Raw genomic sequence first — 20,751 nt, 5'->3', positions numbered from 1 at the left:
ACCCAATATTCTCGTAATCAAGATCAGACAGGCAGGACGTAAGGGTTTTACCTCATCGAGGGCCCCGACCCTGGGTAAATCGCTCTCCCCGCTTGTCTGTTCACCGATGTCTCGTGTCAGCCTACAGGATTCCATCAACCCTAAGCCCCAATCGGAGGGCATTGCCGAGGGGTACCCTCGACAATTGGCGCCGCCTGTGGGAAATCTGTCGGCACAAGACAGGTCATCGGTAGTACCAGTCACATCTGCAGCGTTTGTGCTCGAGTCACCGACACCGTCAGATCCGAAAGATTCAGTCCGTTGCGGATCCTTCGAGTTCGTACCTCACGCCGAGGCATCGCGCCTGATCGCTGCAGAATCGTGCGGCAACATGGATACTACTTTCGGTGGTGTACACTTCATCATCGACTCAGGAGGGTTTCTTCGCCTCCCTAGGTCAAACGCATCAAGCCCAAGGACTTCAGTTCCAGAAGGTACCACTCCAGCTGCAACTTCGGCAGTACCATCCAGGAGCACGCAAGAAGGCAGACGAGGCAGCTTCGACATCATGGCGGAGCAAAGGAAGAGACGAAGGGACTCGCGCCGTGAAGAGGAAGAGCGAATCACGACTCGTCCTCATCAGTACGAACGAGGATGCCTTAACATGCAGTCGAGCGAGGGCCGCTCTCGCGCACCCTATCTGTCGGCAACAGAGCAGCTCGAGGCACCATGTTATCTGCACTGTTACATCGATCCAAAGGAAGCCATGGCACTGTCGACAGTTCCTAGAAAATCTAGCCACCTGCTAAGGAACTGCCGACAGTTCCTAGAAATTCGGCAGTTCTGTGACGACCTCAGGGCCGAAGCCATGGCAAGAGTTCATACGATGGAGAGAAGAGCAGGGTCCTACAGTTACCCGCCAGAACCATAGGTGCCAGAGCCATACATGCCAGCAGGAGGAGAAAAGTACATACCAACCGAGATATTTCCAGAACCACGCGGACAGGTCAGTGATACGCGTGAAGCACACGTCCGTTGGGAACCCCAAGAGGAAGGTGTGATGCGTACAGCAGCAAGTTTTCCCTCAGTAAGAAAACAAGGTTATCGAACCAGTAGGAGTCAAGGACCACGTGAAGGTTGTTGGCGGAGGAGTGTAGTGCGGCGCAACACCAGGGATTCCGGCGCCAACGTGGAACCTGCACAACACAATCAAAATACTTTGCCCCAACTTAACAGTGAGGTTGTCAATCTCACCGGCTTGCTGTAAACAAAGGATTAAACGTATGGTGTGGAAAATGATGTTTGTTTGCAATGAGCAGTAGAGAACAATGATTGCAGTAGATTGTATTCAGATGTAAAAGAATGGACCGGGGTCCACAGTTCACTAGTGGTGTCTCTCCAATAAGAAATAGCATGTTGGGTGAACAAATTACAGTTGGGCAATTTACAAATAGAGAGGGCATAACAATGCACATACATATCATGATGACTACTATGAGATTCACTTAGGGCATTACGACAAAGTACATAGACCGCTATCCAGCATGCATCTATGCCTAAAAAGTCCACCTTCGGGTTAGCATCCGCAACCCTTCCAGTATTAAGTTGCAAACAACAGACAATTGCATTAAGTATGGTGCGTAATGTAATCAACACAAATATCCTTAGACAAAGCATCGATGTTTTATCCCTAGTGGCAACAACACATCCACAACCTTAGAACTTTCTTTCACTGTCCCAGATTCAATGGAGGCATGAACCCACTATCGAGCATAAATACTCCCTCTTGGAGTTACAAGTATCAACTTGGCCAGAGCCTCTACTAGCAACGGAGAGCATGCAAGATCATAAACAACACATATATGATAGATTGATAATCAACTTGACATAGTATTCCATATTCATCGGATCCCAACAAACACAACATGTAGCATTACAAATAGATGATCTTGATCATGATAGGCAGCTCACAAGATCTAACATGATAGCACAATGAGGAGAAGACAGCCATCTAGCTACTGCTATGGACCCATAGTCCAAGGATGAACTACTCACACATAAGTCCGGAGGCGATCATGGTGATGAAGAGTCCTCCGGGAGATGATTCCCCTCTCCGGCAGGGTGCCGGAGGCGATCTCCTGAATCCCCCGAGATGGGATTGGCGGCGGCGGCGTCTCTGGAACTATTTCCGTATCGTGGCTCTCGGTAATAGGGTTTTTGCGACGGAGAGTTTAAGTAGGCGGAAGGGCAGAGTCGGAGGGCTGACGAGGGGCGCACACCATAGGCCGGCGCGGGCCCCTCCCTGGCCGCGCCGCCCTATGGTCTGGCCACCTCGTGGCCCCACTTCATATGCTCTTCGGTCTTATGGAAGCTCCGTGGAAAAATAAGACCCTGGGCGTTGATTTCGTCCAATTCCGAGAATATTTCCTTTGTAGGATTTCTGAAACCAAAAACAGCAGAAAACAGGCACTGGCGCTTCGGCATCTTGTCAATAGGTTAGTGCCGGAAAATGCATAATAATGACATAAGGTGTGTATAAAACATGTGAGTATTATCATAAAAGTAGCATGGAACATAAGAAATTATAGATACGTTTGAGACGTATCAAGCATCCCCAAGCTTAGTTCCTACTCGCCCTCGAGTAGGTAAACGATAACAAGGATAATTTCTGAAGTGACATGCTATCATAATCTTGATCAATACTATTGTAAAGCATATGAGATGAATGAAGTGAGTCGAAGCAATGGTAAAGACAATGATTAAATAACTGAATCATATAGCAAAGACTTTTCATGAATAGTACTTTCAAGACAAGCATCAATAAGACTTGCATAGGAGTTAACTCATAAAGCAATAAATTCTTAGTAGAAAGTTTTGAAGCAACACAAAGGAAGATATAAGTTTCAGCGGTTGCTTTCAACTTCAACATGTATATCTCATGGATAATTGTCAACACAAAGTAATATGATGAATGCAAATAAGCAAGTATGTAGGAATTAATGCACACAGTTGACACAATTGTTTGCTTCTAAGATAGAAAGAAGTAGGTAAACTGTCTCGACATAAAGTAAAAGAATGGCCCTTCGCAGAGGGAAGCATGGATTACTGTTTTTGTGCTAGAGCTTTTATTTTGAAAACATAGAAACAATTTTGTCAACGGTAGTAATAATTCATATGTGTTATGCATAAGACATCCTATAAGTTGCAAGCTTCATGCATAGAATACCAATAGTGTTCGCACCTTGTCCTAATTAGCTTGGATTTACATGGATTATCATTGCATAACATATGTTTCAACCAAGTGTCACAAAGGGGTACCTCTATGCCGCCTGTACAAAGGTCTAAGGAGAAAGTTCGCATTGGATTTCTCGCTTTTTATTATTCTCAACTTAGACATCCATACCGGGACAACATAGAAAACAGATAATGGACTCCTCTTTAATGCATAAGCATTCAACAACAGATAATATTCTCATAAGAGATTGAGGATTGATGTCCAAACTGAAACTTCCACCATGATACATGGCTTTAGTTAGCGGCCCAATGTTCTTCTCTAACAATATGCATACTCAAACCATTTGATCATGATAAATCACCCTTACTTCAGACAAGACGAACATGCATAGCAACTCACATGATATTCAACAAAGGTGTAATAGTTGATGGCGTCCCCAGAAAAATGGTTACCGCTCAACAAGCAACTTATAAGAAATAAGATACATAAGCTACATATTCTTTACCACAATAGTTTTTAAGGCTATTTTCCCATGAGCTATATATTGCAAGGACAAAGAATTTTAAAGGTAGCACTCAAGTAATTTACTTTGGAATGGCAGAGAAATACCATGTAGTAGGTAGGTATGGTGGACACAAATGGCATAGGTTTTGGCTCAAGGATTTGGATGCACGAGAAGTATTCCCTCTCAATACAAGGCTTTGGCTAGCAAGGTTGTTTGAAGCAAACACAAGTATGAACCGGTACAACAAAACTTACATAAGAACATATTGCAAGCATTATAAGACTCTACACTGTCTTCCTTGTTGTTCAAACACCTCACCAGAAAATATCTAGACTTTAGAGAGACCAATCATGCAAACCAAATTTCAACAAGCTCTATGGTAGTTCTTCATTAATAGGTGCAAAGTACATGATGCAAGAGCTTAAACATGATCTATTTGAGCACAACAATTGCCAAGTATCAAATTATTCAAGGCATTATACCAATTACCACATGAAGCATTTTTTGTTTCCAACCATATAACAATGAACGAAGCAGTTTCAACCTTCGCCATGAACATTAAAAGTAAAGCTAAGAACACCAGTGTTCATATGCAACAGCGAAGCGTGTCTCTCTCCCACACAAGGAATGCTAGGATCCGATTTTATTCAAACAAAAACATACAGACGCTCCAAGTAAAGCACATAAGATGTGACGGAATAAAAATATAGTTTCACTAGAGGTGACCTGATAAGTTGTCGATGAAGAAGGGGGTGCCTTGGGCATCCCCAAGCTTAGATATTTGAGTCTTCTTGAAATATGCAGGGATGAACCACGGGGGCATCCCCAATCTTAGACTTTTCACTCTTCTTGATCATATTTGTATCATCCTCCTCTCTTGATCCTTGAAAACTTCCTCCACACCAAACTCAAAACAAACTCATTAGACGGTCAGTGCATAATCAAAAATTCACATATTCAGAGGTGACATAATCATTCTTAACACTTCTGGACATTGCACAAAGTTACTGAAAGTTAATGGAACAAAGAAATCAATCCAACATAGCAAAACAGGCAATGCGAAATAAAAGGCAGAATCTGTCAAAACAGAACAGTCCGTAAAGACGAATTTTTCTGGGGCACTTAACTTGCTCATATGAAAATCTCAAATTGAATGAAAGTTGTGTACATATCTGAGGATCACACACGTAAATTGGCAGATTTTTCTGAGTTACCTACAGACGGGGCTACTCAATTTCGTGACAGCAAGAAATCTGTTTCTGCGCAGTAATCCAAATCTAGTATCAACCCTACTATCAAAGACTTTACTTGGCACAACAATGCAATAAAATAAAGATAAGGAGAGGTTGCTACAGTAGTAACAACTTCCAAGACTCAAATATAAAACAAAAGTGCAGAAGTAAAATAATAGGTTGTCTCCCATAAGCGCTTTTCTTTAACGCCTTTCAGCTAGGCGCAGAAAGTGTGAATCTAGTATTATCAAGAGATGAAGCATTAACATCATAATTTTCACAAATTGTAACAATAGGTATCTTAGATGCTCCATCATCCATAGTGGTACTAAGTTCTTTATCAATTTTAGGCTTATAATAGTTCTTGGGCTTAGGCACCTTAGAGACATACATGAACTTTTGCTCCTTACCCACATAAGCTTTCTCCTTAAAATTAAGAGAAGAAAAAGTCAAACCCAAGGTTCACATAGCTTCTTCAAGTTCACTAATCCTATGGGTGTTATTATCATGAGTAGCACAAGTTTCTAAGACGGCAATTCTCTCATTAATTCCACCTAGAGATTTATCAAGTTTATCAGTGCTATTAAGTAATATTCCCAATTTAGTCTTAATACTTGGAAGATTTTTCTCTATGGTCTCCAACATTTTCATGACATCTTCAAGAGAGATTTCAATTTGAACTTCATTAACAGGTGGTATTCCAACTAGACTCACAATAATGCGCTTCTAAAGCAGGAGTGCCTAGGAAATTACCTCCCGCAAGAGTATCAAGAACATACCTATTCCAGCTAGAGATACCAACATAAAAGTTCCTAAGTAGGATAATAGTGGAGTGTTTCTTAGTGCACCTATGATGAGCATCACTAATTCTATACCAAGCATCTTTAAAACTTTCTCCCCCTTGTTGCTTAAACGAACGAACTTCAACTTCAGGATTACTCATTTTAGCAGTAGTAAATAAAGCAAACTAAATAAAATAAATGCAAGTAACTAATTTTTTTGTGTTTTTAATATTGAGAACGCAAACAAGACAGTAAATAAAGTAATGCAAGTAACTATTTTTTTTGTATTTTTGATATAGAAGGCAAACAAAGCAGTAAATAAAATAAAGTAAAGCAAGACAAAAACTAAGTAAAGAGATTGGATGTGGGAGACTCCCCTTGTAGCTTGTCTTGATCTCCCCGGCAACGGCGCCAGAAAACAGTCTTGATACGCGTGAAGCACACGTCCGTTGAGAACCCCAAGATGAAGGTGTGATGCGTACAGCAACAAGTTTTCCCTCAGTAAGAAACCAAGGTTATCGAACCAGTAGGAGTCAAGGACCACGTGAAGGTTGTTGGCGGAGGAGTGTAGTGCGGCGCAACACCAGGGATTCCGGCGCCAACGTGGAACCTGCACAACACAATCAAAATACTTTGCCCCAACTTAACAGTGAGGTTGTCAATCTCACCGGCTTGCTGTAAACAAAGGATTAAACGTATGGTGTGGAAAATGATGTTTGTTTGCAATGAGCAGTAGAGAACAATGATTGCAGTAGATTGTATTCAGATGTAAAAGAATGGACCGGGGTCCACAGTTCACTAGTGGTGTCTCTCCAATAAGAAATAGCATGTTGGGTGAACAAATTACAGTTGGGCAATTTACAAATAGAGAGGGCATAACAATGCACATACATATCATGATGACTACTATGAGATTCACTTAGGGCATTACGACAAAGTACATAGACCGCTATCCAGCATGCATCTATGCCTAAAAAGTCCACCTTCGGGTTAGCATCCGCACCCCTTCCAGTATTAAGTTGCAAACAACAGACAATTGCATTAAGTATGGTGCGTAATGTAATCAACACAAATATCCTTAGACAAAGCATCGATGTTTTATCCCTAGTGGCAACAGCACATCCACAACCTTAGAACTTTCTGTCACTGTCCCAGATTCAATGGAGGCATGAACCCACTATCGAGCATAAATACTCCCTCTTGGAGTTACAAGTATCAACTTGGCCAGAGCCTCTACTAGCAACAGAGAGCATGCAAGATCATAAACAACACATATATGATAGATTGATAATCAACTTGACATAGTATTCCATATTCATCGGATCCCAACAAACACAACATGTAGCATTACAAATAGATGATCTTGATCATGATAGGGAGCTCATAAGATCTAACATGATAGCACAATGAGGAGAACACAACCATCTAGCTACTGCTATGGACCCATAGTCCAAGGATGAAGTACTCACACATCAGTCCGGAGGCGATCATGGTGATGAAGAGTCCTCCGGGAGATGATTCCCCTCTCCGGCAGGGTGCCGGAGGCGATCTCCTGAATCCCCCGAGATGGGATTGGCGGCGGCGGCGTCTCTGGAACTATTTCCGTATCGTGGCTCTCGGTAATAGGGTTTTCGCGATGGAGAGTTTAAGTAGGCGGAAGGGCAGAGTCGGAGGGCTGACGAGGGGCGCACACCAAAGGCCGGCGCGGGCCCCTCCCTGGCCGTGCCGCCCTATGGTCTGGCCACCTCGTGGCCCCACTTCATATGCTCTTCGGTCTTCTGGAAGCTTCGTGGAAAAATAAGACCCTGGGCGTTGATTTTGTCCAATTCCGAGAATATTTCCTTTGTAGGATTTCTGAAACCAAAAACAGCAAAAAACAGGCACTGACGCTTTGGCATCTTGTCAATGGGTTAGTGCCGGAAAATTCATAATAATGACATAAAGTGTGTATAAAACATGTGAGTATTGTCATAAAAGTAGCATGGAACATAAGAAATTATAGATACGTTTGAGACGTATCAGTCAGCATGATCCATAAAACCAGCTTCTCAAAGAGAGAAATCAAAAAGTTCTCGCGAGAAGTGAAGTATGCGGAGGTTGCCATGGTCGACACACCCGCATATATCGACTGGTCAGAGCAGAGCATCTCCTTCAGCAAGGCGGATCACCCGAAGGCCGTTCCAAGGCCTGGTCATGCGGCCCTTGTCCTTGAAGCACAAATCAGAGGTTACAATATGAGCAAAGTATTCATGGATGGATGAAGTGGCCTGAATTTGTTATTTGCCAGTACGATGAAAGCAATGGGCCTAACAGTCGACATGCTGAGAGAGTCTGACACAGGATTCCACGACATAATACCGACTCGGCCCGCTTATTTCCTTGGAAAAATATTTCTGGATGTAGTCTTCGGCATGCCTAGCAACTTCAGGAAGGAGAAAATCGAGTTCGAAGTAGTTGACTGGGAATCTCAGTATCACGCCATCCTCGGCAGGCCTGCGTTTGCCAAATTTATGGTTGTACCCCATTATGCATACTTGAAACTGAAGATGCCAGGCAACAATGGGACAGTGATAACTATCCATGGAAGCTTCTCCCGCTCAGATAACTGCGACAGAGATTTCCAGAAGATCGCCTCAAAATTCGGAGCTGCGGAAGAACTTAACGCAGTCGATGCCATCACGGACCATATAAAGCCACCAGCCGACAATCGAAACGTGAGATCCGACGAGTTTGACGTCGCGAAAGAAGCAAAAAAAGAAGCAGGTACACCCCTCTGATCCGAAGAAAACAGTCAACACGTCGACAGACCTTACTGTCGCATAGGAAGGCGCGCTCATCGAGTTCCTCCGTGAGCGCTGGGAAATATTTGCATGGGAACCATCCGACATGCCAGGTATTCCCAGGGAACTCGCTGAGCACGCCCTCAATGTTGACCCAAAAGCCAAACCAGTACAACAGTCGATGTGTCGATTTTCTGAACCAAAAAGGAAAGCAATTGGCGAAGAAGTTAGTCGGCTCCGGAAGGCAGGATTCATTCGGGAGCTCAAGGAAGCCGAGTGGGTGGCCAATCCCGTCATGGTGCCAAAGAAAGACACAACCGCACTTCGCATGTGTATCGATTACACCAGTCTCAACAAGCATTGCCCAAAGGATCACTTCCTACTGCCTCGTATCGATCAGATAGTCGACTCCACAGCTGGATGTGACCGTCTCTCCTTTCTCGATGCATACTCCGGGTACAATCAGATCAAGCTCAAGAAGGAAGACCAGGAGCTAACCGCGTTCATTACCCCACACGGCGTTTTCTGTTACAACTTCATGACCTTCGGGTTGAAAAATCCAGGGGCAACTTATCAACGGTGAATGCAAGCCTGTCTCGAAGAACAGATCGGGAGGAATATCGAAGTTTAAATCGATGATATCGTGGTAAATACGAAGCACGCTACCACTCTCATCGACGATTTGCGGGAAACCTTTGACAACCTCGACAAGTATAAAATCAAGTTGAACCCGAAGAAATGTTTCTTCGGGGTGCCAGGAGGACAAGTACTCGGGTACTTCATCTCAGCCAGAGGAATAGAAGCCAATCCCTTGAAGATCAAAGCTATTCTCGACATGGAACCGCCAAAGAATTTGCACCAAGTGCAGCAATTGGCAGGACGACTGGCAGCGCTCCGCAGATTCATCGCCAAGATAGGAGAGAAAGCTTTGCCCTTCTATAGCCTAATGAAAAACCAGAAAAATTTGAGTGGACAAAAGAGGCGCAAGAGTCCTTTGATAATCTGAAGAAAATCTTATCAACGTCCCTAGTACTTGTAACCCCACGCGAAAAAGAAACACTGTTTATGTACATAGCAGCAATGGTGCAAGTATTCAGCAGCGTCCTGGTTGTCGAGCGAGAAGAAGCAGGGAGAGTTCACGGCATACAAAGACCCGTTTACTACCCCAGTGAAGTACTCACACCTGCAAAACAGAGATACCCACATCACCAGAAGCTGGCGTATGCAGTGTGGAGAACAGCCCGCAAGCTACAACATTATTTCACGGAGCACCCGATCATCGTCGTAAGCGAGGCACCACTGAAGAATATACTCACTAACCCAGAGGCCACAGGTCGAGTGTCCCAATGGGCTATCGAGATAGCGCCACATGACATAACTTACGTCAACAGAACGGCGATAAAATCCCAAGTCCTCCCAGATTTCGTGGCAGACTAGATCCAGTCGCAAACACCGGCAGCACCCGACATGTCGGGTTCATGTACAATGTACTTCGACGGGTCCAAGCGGAGCACAGGTGCAGGAGCAGGGGTGATACTAATAACGCCACAAGGAGACAAGATGAAATACATACTACGTATGAATTTCTCCCTGCCCATGAATAATGAAGCAGAATACGAAGCACTGTTGCATGGAATGAAGATGGCAAAGGCATGTGGAGCAACTCGTCTGGAAATTTATGGAGACTCGAACCTGGTGGTACAACAGTCGATGAATCTATGCGGCGCGGTCAGTGAAAACATGATCGCCTACCGACAGTTATACCAAAATATGGAAGCCAAATTCGAAGGGTGCGAACTTAAGCATATCGGCAGAGCCAGCAACGAGGAAGCCGACACTCTGGCAAATATCGGATCCATGTGCTCCCCCATTCTAGACGGAGTATTTTATGAAGTTATCACTCAACGATCGATAAAAGAGAAAGCATCGGTACCTCCAAAGCCGTCGGCTGACGAATCGGAGGCAAACCCGCAGCAAGCTGTTGAAGAATCTCCACCTCGACCTGCGGAACAGGTCCTCCTCCTTGAACCACTATGGACCAAGCCATTCCTAACATACCTGACGAAGTAGGAGTTACCAGAGGATCCCGTAGAAGCAAGGCGAATCGTCAGATGGTCAAAGGCCTTTACTGTGGTAAATGGAGAACTCTACAAGCGCAACATCTCCGGTATCTTTCAAAGGTGTATTGCCATTGACGATGGAAAAGCGCTGTTGCGTGAGATACACGAGGGAACTTGCGGACACCACGCAGGAAGCAGGGCCCTTGTGGCAAAAGCCTTCAGGGCTGGATTTTACTGGCCAACGGCGGCTTCGGATGCTCGAGATCTGGTTATGAAGTGCGACCCCTGCCAGCGTTTTTCACCCAAACCACACGCTCCCACAACAGATCTGGTGACAATACCTCTGGCATGGCCTTTCGCTCAATGGGGACTCGACCAAGTTGGACCGCTGCCAAGATCGTCGCCTGGAGGATACACGTATCTACTGGTCGCAGTCGACAAGTTCACCAAGTGGATCGAGGCAGTACCTGTTCGAAATCAGAAAGCCGAAACTGCCGTTCAGTTCTTCAGGGGAATAACCTATCGATTTGGTATGCCCCACAACATCTTCACAGACAACGGAACTAACTTTGACTCCAAAAAGTTTCACAAGTTTTGTGACGACAGTGGAATTAAGCTAAAATTTGCAACGGTGGCTCACCCACAGACCAACGGCCAGGTGGAAAGGATCAATGGTCTAATAGGGGACGGCCTCAAGAAACGCCTTACGGGTGCGGCTGGAGCCTGGGTCGAGGAATTACCATTTGTGCTTTGGAGTTTGCACACTACACCCAATAGGTCGACCCACTACACCCCGTTCTTCCTGGTACATGGAGCAGAAGCAGTTTTGCCAGCTGACGTTCGATTCGAAGCTCCTCGGGTGACAGCGTACACAGAATCCACCTCCAACATCGCGTTGCGGGATGCCGTGGATCTCCTTGATAAAGCTCGTGATATTGCTTTGGCAAGAACAACGGTGTACCAGCAGGCGTTAAGAAATTATCACAGCCGACGAATCTGCAATCAAAGCTTTAGTGTTGGAGATATGGTACTGCGGCTGAAGCAAGAGAGACCCTCGAAGCTCGAATCTCCATGGGAAGGGCCATTCATCATCACTAAAGTGATACCAGGAGGAGCTTATCGGCTCAAAAACCCAACCTCGGGAAAAGACGTTGAAAATTCATGGAACATCGCACATTTGCGACGGTTCTACGCATAGGATACAATTGTTTTCTGTTATTCTGCAGCTTTTAAGTTTGCTCTTACATTATGAATAAAATTCTGATCAGGTTTTCTACCTTTTTATTGATCCAGGCCTCATCATCCGAACAAATTGTTCGGGGCCCCTTCCATTGGCTCTTACTCCCATCGGGAGCGTTGGCCAAAAACACACTCGCACGGTGTCATTAATTAAATACTCCTATCGGGAGCTAAGGTTAATGACACAAAAAATAACCCATCTAAGCCTCGAGAAAACACGCGAGTGCTGCAGTCGATGGACATACTATCACAAAATAAGGCTCAAACCGGTGCACCGCGTGACGAAGCCAAGCGTCTAAATCCCTCGATTATTTTGACGGGTGTCGCTCCTACAAAACTTACATATCGACTGTGCAATAAACTTGCAATCACAACGGAGTCGTCGGGTGAGCAGGCTGAATTGATCATTCGGCCGCCCCCGGCAATAAATCATTAATCGAATTAACAAATTCGCCAGAACTACATGATGTGTAAAACACACGTCGAATTTACATAAGATTAACCCTTGCAGGTACAAGGACATTACAAGGTTTCCTGGCCCTCTCGGTCCTTCAGATCCCTCTCAATACCTGTCTCCATCCGTGAGATGATGGTATACGCAGGATGCCTAGCAATATCATAGTACTGGTCTAAACTCCTTCTGGTGTTTGCTATGGCTTCCAAATCTAAAGTCGGATGACATGCTAACACTGAAGCAAAAGCAAGTTCAGCACCAGCTTGGAGCTCCTTTCGCACCAACAGTCGAATCCTCTCGGGGGACTTGAATCGAGTGAACAGAGCAGACAGAGTTTCGGGTGCTTGATCCAGAGGAAACATTGTCTTCCAGACCATCGTGAGATAAGCATGGAACTTGTCAAAATAATAATGCACCTTCTCTGCTCGATGCTCGAATTTCGCCACGATAATAGCTTTCGGTCGATTTGACCACAACTCATGCTTCGGGTGAGCAATGTCAGTCATCGCTTCGATCTTCTCGTGGATCCTCCTTTTTTTGCTATGATTCATCGGAAGCTACAACTGTCAAGAAATAAATGTCAGTTCAAGAATATTCAAGTTTCATCAGAAATCAACAGATGGGCAGACACTTACAGCTCAAGCTTTCGGTAGCAACACGGAGACGATCGAGAGCATGTTGTTCTATAGCAGTTGCAATCTCGCTCTTTCGTTTCACCAACGCCGCCATCGCGTGAAGACTGGTAATATCCTTGTTCAATCGGGATATTTTGTCACGCAAACCACGGATAAGACCGGATTCGTAACTAGCCGAAGGATTTACAAAAGGATCGACACGCGGGAAGAAGGAGTCCAAGAACTTGGACGTTGGACTCGGCAGCAGGTGATAGGGCATCAGATGTAGAGTCCTCCCGAAGCATGCAAGCTCGAGTGATGGTTATATCGGCAGCCCCTGGAAGAGAGCGGATGAGCAGCCTGAAAGGGAACACTAAAGGAGAGCTATGCACTAAGAAACTTACCCTATAAATTCGTGATGGATTCGCGGAGGATGCCTTCCTTCTTATCGGCAGCAACTGCAGCCTCGCGCCTAGCATCCTGCTCATCCTTCATCTGTCGCCTTAGCTTTTTTAATTCATCCTTCAGCGAGGAGTTTTCATTTTTAGCATCGGCAGCAAGTCTGTTGGCCTCCAGCACCTGGCCAGCCGAAGTTTTGATGACCTTCCGAAGATGAGCATTTTCAGACTCTAGTCGGGTGAACTGCTCGGCGAAATCTACCACAGCATCAACTGTGGCATAAATTGGCTGCACAAGAGAAAGCCAAAAAAAATCAGTCGAAAGTGGAAATTCGGTAAAGGCAAGACAAATAAATCACTTACATGGTCTCGAGCAACCAACGAGGCGGGAGCATTGCCAGAAGGGATAACCTTCGACACCGGAACCTTTTCCACGATCGTCCTTGAGGGTGGCGTTGGTTCGGCATGTGAAGGGTTTGATTCTTTGGCTGATTCAGATTTCCCGGAGAGCAACTTAGCCCTCTTTGCAAGAGGAACTTCATCGTCATAATCAGAGCTAAGTTATAAAAAAAGAGAAGAGGAGGGATGATTCAGAATGGAGAAGGATAAACTACAAAGAGAAAAGTAGACACTCGCAGGTCCAGATCGTCTTCAGCAGCAAAAAAGCCTGATGAGCTTCTCATAGTAGGGGGAGGCGATACGGTTTCATCGGCATCATCATCTCGTCCGCTAGGACTTGATTCAGCCGTTGTAATAAAGTCCTCATCTATCCTCTTGCGCCGCGTGCTCTTGGTGAGGGCATCATCTTCAGGAGCATCATCTTCTTGGACATCACTGTCCTCAAAGATATGATGGGCGTCCTCAGTTCCCTCGGAGTCATCATCATCATCCTCTGGCTCCACGCCACTCTCGGGTGTAGGAGGATAACACTGAGCCACGGTGGAAGCCTGTCGGCAGAAGCAGAATCAGCAAAAAATTGAAGAACAACACGATGATAACGATAAGAGAACAAGAAACAGTAAAAGTTACCTCAGCCGGAAGATGGTGGAAATCATATGGGAGACGAGCCGAGGTCAGAACAATATTGTCCTTCATACTGAGGCACGTTAAGCGGCGAACTTCGTCTCGGAGTTCATCAGCTGACGTGGGCATTACCCTTCGGGTAACCAGTATTGCCCTATCCGGTATTGACAAATTGGAGGCCCATGAAGATACCTGAAGGCGAGATGGGCCACTAGGTCGGCGCACCAGAAGATTCCTTGACGGGCAAGACAAGGAAGCGAACAAACAAGGAAAGATTGGATCTAAACTACTGTAAATCTGGTCGTATTTGGTTAGACCTCTTGAGACCTGGCCTCCTATATAAAGGCCAGGAGAGGGGCTGCCGAGGGACACGAACAATCTTAGCAACCTTAGCCAGGAAAAGCTTAGAGCTAGGTAACCCTAGCAACAGCAATCTCGACTAGATCTCAGTCGAACTATTCGGCACCCCATTGTAACCCATTGTCTTCATAATCAAAGAACAGACAGGCAGGACGTAAGGGTTTTACCTCATCGAGGGCCCCGAACCTGGGTAAATCGCTCTCCCCGCTTGTCTGTGAACCGATGTCTCGTGTCAGCCTACAGGATTCCATCAACCCTAAGCCCCTATCGGAGGGCATTGGCGAGGAGTACCCTCGACAATTGGCGCCGTCTGTGGGAACCCTGTCGGCACAAGATCGGACATCGGCTGAACCCGTCATGTCATCAGCAGCTTCATCCGCACCATCATCGCCTCATCTGGGAAGCTCGATCCGTTTTGGCTCCTACGAATTCACCCCGCACAGCGAATCATCTCGCTCCACCTTTTCTGGTCTGCAAGGCAACATGGAGATGGCGTTCGGGAGCGTCCACTACAACGTCAACTCAGAAGGAATCCTCCGGCTGCTGGAATCTCCTATCTCCAGATCGACAAGCCCAAGTGCGTCATCGACACCCGACCTTTCGGCTGGCCAGGCAAACCCGTCGAGTGCGTCCGCGCCATCGACTCCACGTTCAGCATCCTCCATGTCGGTTGGATCTGATGACCCCGTGCCCTCGGAGATGACCTCGTATTACTGCATGAACTGCGACACCAGGTACGGACTAGGGTCAAGCGACACGCCATTCATCTGCAACGCCTACTATTCGTCGGGAGAGGACAGCATCGACAGCATCGTCCGAGGAGACACCCGAAGAGTGGCGCCCCTCCAAGTCTACGTCGCTAATAGGGGAGACGGAGAACGCACCCCTCGTTCCAGCAGGCGGGCTAGTGTTGGGGATAGCGCCAGCAATGACAATAGCGACCACACCATTACAGAAGAAGAGTGGGCAGCAGCCAAGGCAGCCGTGCTCAACAACACACCGCTGTCGGCGGGAACCACAGTTGGTACGCTCAACGCTTACCGCTCCATATTGGAGAAAAATCGGGAGCGCCTGTCTAAGGAGCAAGCCACCCTCGAGAAACGTCTATCTGCGGCAGACCGGCCCAGCGAGCGGCGAAGGGCCTCGCAGGGGAGTGCCTCCCGAAGTACTCACGGAGGAGGCAAACATCGATCGAGGATGTCCAGGCTTTCGGAAGATGATGCAAGGGAGATAACATCAAACTTGACCAAGTCCTTTATGACCACAGACACCGCAGGCATGCCACGGCCAAAAACCGTCGCAGGAGCAACAGCCAATCTTGCAGCGTACCTCATTAACCAGCGTCCCGAAGGATCCATGGCTCAGGCCCACCGTGGTGCTTTGGAGAGTCTTGCGATACTAGGACATAATCTAGTTCCACCGAAAGAGAAGACCCTTCAGGCCAGCGGGTCAAAACATCGCGCAAAAGACGCTCGGGACGAAATCACACAGAGCAGGATCGAGAAAGCAAGGCGACGACGCGCCATCAGAGAAGAACTTGACAGTGATTCTTCGGACGAGACCCAGGAGAACGACGGCGAGCTTAGAGGAGCCGATTGTTTGAGCTACAAAATTCGGGAGGCGATGCCACCCAAGAAGTTCAAACCTACACCTACCGACGCCACCAAATATGATGGGCAGCAGGAACCGAGGTCCTGGATAGAGGACTATCTGCAGACAGTAATTCTGCAAAAAGGGAATCAGATAGCAGCAATGCAATGCCTGCAGCTTTACCTAAAGGACTCAGCACGAGCCTGGCTCAGAGGACTGCCGAAGGGTTCCATTAAGTCATGGGATGACCTAGTAGAAGCCTCTGTCGCTAACTTTCAAGCAACCTACAAAAGGCCCGTCGGGATCGAGGAGTTACGGCACTGCCAACAGAAGCAGAAGGAGTCGATGCGCGCGTACATCGGGAGGTTCACCAAACTCCTAAATGCCACAGAAGACGTATCTGTCGACAGGGCAATTGACGCTTTCAGCGATGGCATCCGACGTGAAAGCTATATTGAAGAGCTTGGGCGCAAGAAGCCGAAAACCATAACCAAGCTAATGGAAATCGCCAACAGCTGGGCCGATGGTGAAGACAACGTCCGAAAACCACGACAGCGCAGCGACGACGAAGAGGATGACCAGCCGAAGAATGATTCGGGTGGTCGAAGGGATCGGAATAAGAGAAGGAAGAACCGCAGTTACGATGACAATAACTTGGTGGCTGCAGGTTACTCTGATCGACAGGATGATCGGTACGACAACAGGTGGGACGATCGGCAGGACGGTAATCGGAACGACTCTGGGAACCGTGGCAACTATAAACCACGACCTCAGAGAACCCCCAAATTGCCTTACGCTGAACAGATCAACGCCCCTTGTTACCTACATTCTTATACCGATTCTAAGGATGGAAAAGTAAAGTCTAGCCACCTGCTCAGGGATTGTCGGCAGTTCCTTGAAATGCATGAACTCATCCAGCAGGCAGGCCAGAAACAGCTACCGCCACCACCACCGCCACCCCCGTCACAGCATCAAGTCCAGCAAGCTCAACCTCATCAACCCAACGAGGCGTTTCCACCGCCACGTGGGCAAATGAATATGATCCACAGGACAGGTGTTTCAAGGAGAGAGATGATGAAGCTCACCCGAGAAATCAACCTGGCAGAAAGCGTCATGGCGAACATTCCTGAATATGTCGAATGGTCATCTCAGGAAATCACGTTCAGTCGAATGGACCACCCGATGACTATACCAAAGCCAGGACACGCCGCCCTAGTGGTCGAAGCACAGATAGGAGGGTTTAAGATGAGCAAAGTCTTCATGGATGGAGGAAGTGGACTCAACTTGATATTCCTTGACACAATTCAAAGTATGGGGATCACCATGAGAATGTTGGAAGACTCAGATACTCGCTTCCACGGGATACTCCCCACTTCACCAGCGTACTCTCTTGGCAAAGCATACTTGAACGTCGTTTTCGGCAAACCCGACAACTTCAGGAAGGAGAAGATTGAGTTTGAAGTCGTGAATTGGGAATCGCAGTATCACGCCATACTCGGGAGGCCAGCTTATGCCAAGTTCATGGCCGTACCGCACTATGCATACCTCAAGCTGAAGATGCCAGGAAACAACGGGACAAACATCACAGTCTACGGAAGCTTCTCGCGCTCGAACAATTGTGATCGTGATTTCCAAAGGATCGCTGCAAAGTTTGGGCTACGTCAAGGGACTGTCGACCCCCGGCCCAAGTTGATAATACAAGAAATCAAGGAGGAAAAACTCGACAGGGAGATCAAGAAGAAGCCAACTCCTGAAGCACCAGCAGCAAAAGCATCAGCGGAAAAAGTTTCGGCAGTGGCCAAAGCAGAAGAGATAGGAGGCGGCAAGATGCTAACAATCGCTGCCCAAGCATCTGGCGAAATCAACAGCACTGTCGCAACCACCAGCATGACGAAGAAATCGGAAGATGCCTCTGAAGAAGAGAAGAACCCCTTCCTTGATAAAACACTCCCTTAGTTTTTAATTTTTTCCCCTTTACTTTACATAGGGCCTCCTGTTTTCGCCCTCTAGTTTCAAATTTACCCTATCAATAAGTACTTAAGTTTCGATTCTTGTTAAAGTATTGCAGTAATCTAAAGCATCTATGACCGTGCTGCCGCCAAGTAACGGCATAACTTAACGCGCGGCAGAAGATAGCGCTCAGGGCAAAAACCTCTACGAGCACTGCAAAGAAGAACAAGGACATTAATCCTCCCCTCTGCTTCAGATGCCTCTACGAGTGCCGTACAAAGCAAGAGTTTGGAAAACTTACACACAACCCAAGCTCGATATTTCACTTATGGAAATATTAGAGAGCAACAGGCTCATCGGCAGAATCATTACACCCGAAAAATTCGGGAATGACTGTCGAAATTTACAAACGGTTGAAAGCAAAGTTGCGCATACAACAGGTTTAGCAAAACCTGCAACACGAGCTGATCACTCATAATGATTTGCTAACCAACCAATACACATACATCCAACGGGCAATTAAGCTTCGCCCCTTTGAGTATTTGCCAACAGCATGGTAAAAATACATATTCATGTATCAACCAGATAAACAGTTGCGGCCCAAAAATCCGAACACTCGGATGGACTAACCAAAACAATTTACAAAAGTAATCTTACACCTTTACATCACCCTTGCGGAGTTCCCTTTCCCTCAGGTACCTTTGACATCTCCTCAAGCCTGTCGACAATTATATGGGCAGGTGCTAAAACCGTCGGGTACAGCTCCTCGAAATCGCCAGTTGCATTGGCGATAGACAACAAGCAAGCTGAAGGATAACAAGCAAGCACAAGGGCAAGCGTGCACTTGGCCCCTGCAAAGACTTGCGATCTTACTAGCTCCCGAACCTTCTTGGCGCTTCCAAATTCAGACATCAAAGTCAAAAGGGTAGGGGAAACTGCATTCAGAGGAAACATTGTTTTCCAAACTACCCTCATAGCCTTGTAGCACTTGTCGAAGAACTGGTGGACCTGTTGCACTCGATCCTGAAATTTGACGACAGCCGAGGCCTTCGAGTGTTCCCGCCAGAAAATCTCTTCGGATGAGGAAAGCTGAGTCAAAGCATGCACTCGCTCGTGTATCCGCTTGTTCTCTTCCGCATGGTTCAACGCTATGACTGCCAAAAGAATTAGTAAAGACTCAGACAAGAAGTTGCTAGCAAACAGGCCAAGGGATCAGGAAACTTACAGTTTAAACTCTCGGTAGCCTTATGTAGCTCGCCAAGAATGTACCGCTCCACGTCGGCTGCAATCTCGCTCTTCTTATTGATGATGGCAGCTAAGGCATAAGTGCTGCGTAAGTCCTTTTCCATCTGCGTGATCCGGTCTTTCATGCGCTGGATCCGATCGCTTTCAGGAAGAGCACCCGACGAGTCGTCTGCGAACGAGGGTACTGGGAAGACCTGCAGAAAATACTGATTATAAAAAGGTAATGGATATGGTACAGCCGAACATCCAAAATAACTCCCATCGGGAGAAGTGCAAGAAAGTGATATCATAACAAAAGTGTGCTAACAACAATGCTAGCACGGAGTTTATTACAAAGCATGAGTTTTGTGGACAGAGCAATGTTTCGCATCAGCTCAAGGCACAAGTTTGTTACAAGAATCAAGGGAGCTGAGTTTGAGTCGATGAACTAGGGCCAGTCGATGATTTCCTTGATGAAACCAGTTCAAGGAGCTGACGGGCACAAGTAAGAGCAGACGCCTTAAAGGTGCTCAAATCAACAGGCTGCCCGTCTTGCTCTTTTGGAAGCCCCTTAGTCATTTCCTCGATGTCACCCTTAAAGCCGTAACCCATCATAAGCTGGAAGGCAAGGACAGCACCAAAAGTGCGCGATGTACGCTTGAATACCTCGATGACCTCCTTGGTGTCAATCGCGAAGGTATTGATCAGCTGTCCCAAGGCCTTCTCTTGCTTGATCTTGGGGAAGATCATCGAGTGCATCCGCGCCAGAGCACCCTTCCCCTTCACAAGAAGCTCTTGTGTAAGCTGGTGAGAAGCGAGAATCGTTGACACAGCGTTCGCTGGGGAGTTATTTGGAACTCTCTCCAGGGCATCGACAGGGATGTTTGCTGCCTCTGCAGTAGAAAGGAAGGGAAAAAATTCAGTCATTGACAAAAAGTTTAAATCCATAAGAACGTCACTCGGCAGAAGTATGTTAGAGATTACCAAGCAAGGCCAAAAAAGATTGACGAAGGACTTCATCCTTTTCGGCTGCTCGAGCCTCAGCCACCAGCCTGGACGCTTCCTCCTCCTTCAGCTTCTCTTTCAGTCTGGCCAGCTCCTCCTTCAGAGAATCAATCTCTTGGCGAGCCGCGGCAGCTATTTTGACTGCGCCATCCAGTTTCGAGGAAGAAGATTCGACTTCCTCTTGCAGCCGAACTTTGTCAGCCTCTAGGGAAGTGAATCGGGAGGCAAAAACCTCCAGAGAAGAGATAACGCCACGCGGGTCCTTAAGAGAGAAAGAAAAACAATTAAACAAGGCACACTCCAAGAAATCTGTATTACGAT

The sequence above is a fragment of the Lolium perenne genome, chromosome 4, assembly GCF_019359855.2.
Source record: "Lolium perenne isolate Kyuss_39 chromosome 4, Kyuss_2.0, whole genome shotgun sequence".
Taxonomy (NCBI): Eukaryota; Viridiplantae; Streptophyta; class Magnoliopsida; order Poales; family Poaceae; genus Lolium; species Lolium perenne.
This window is presented reverse-complemented; position numbering follows the sequence as displayed.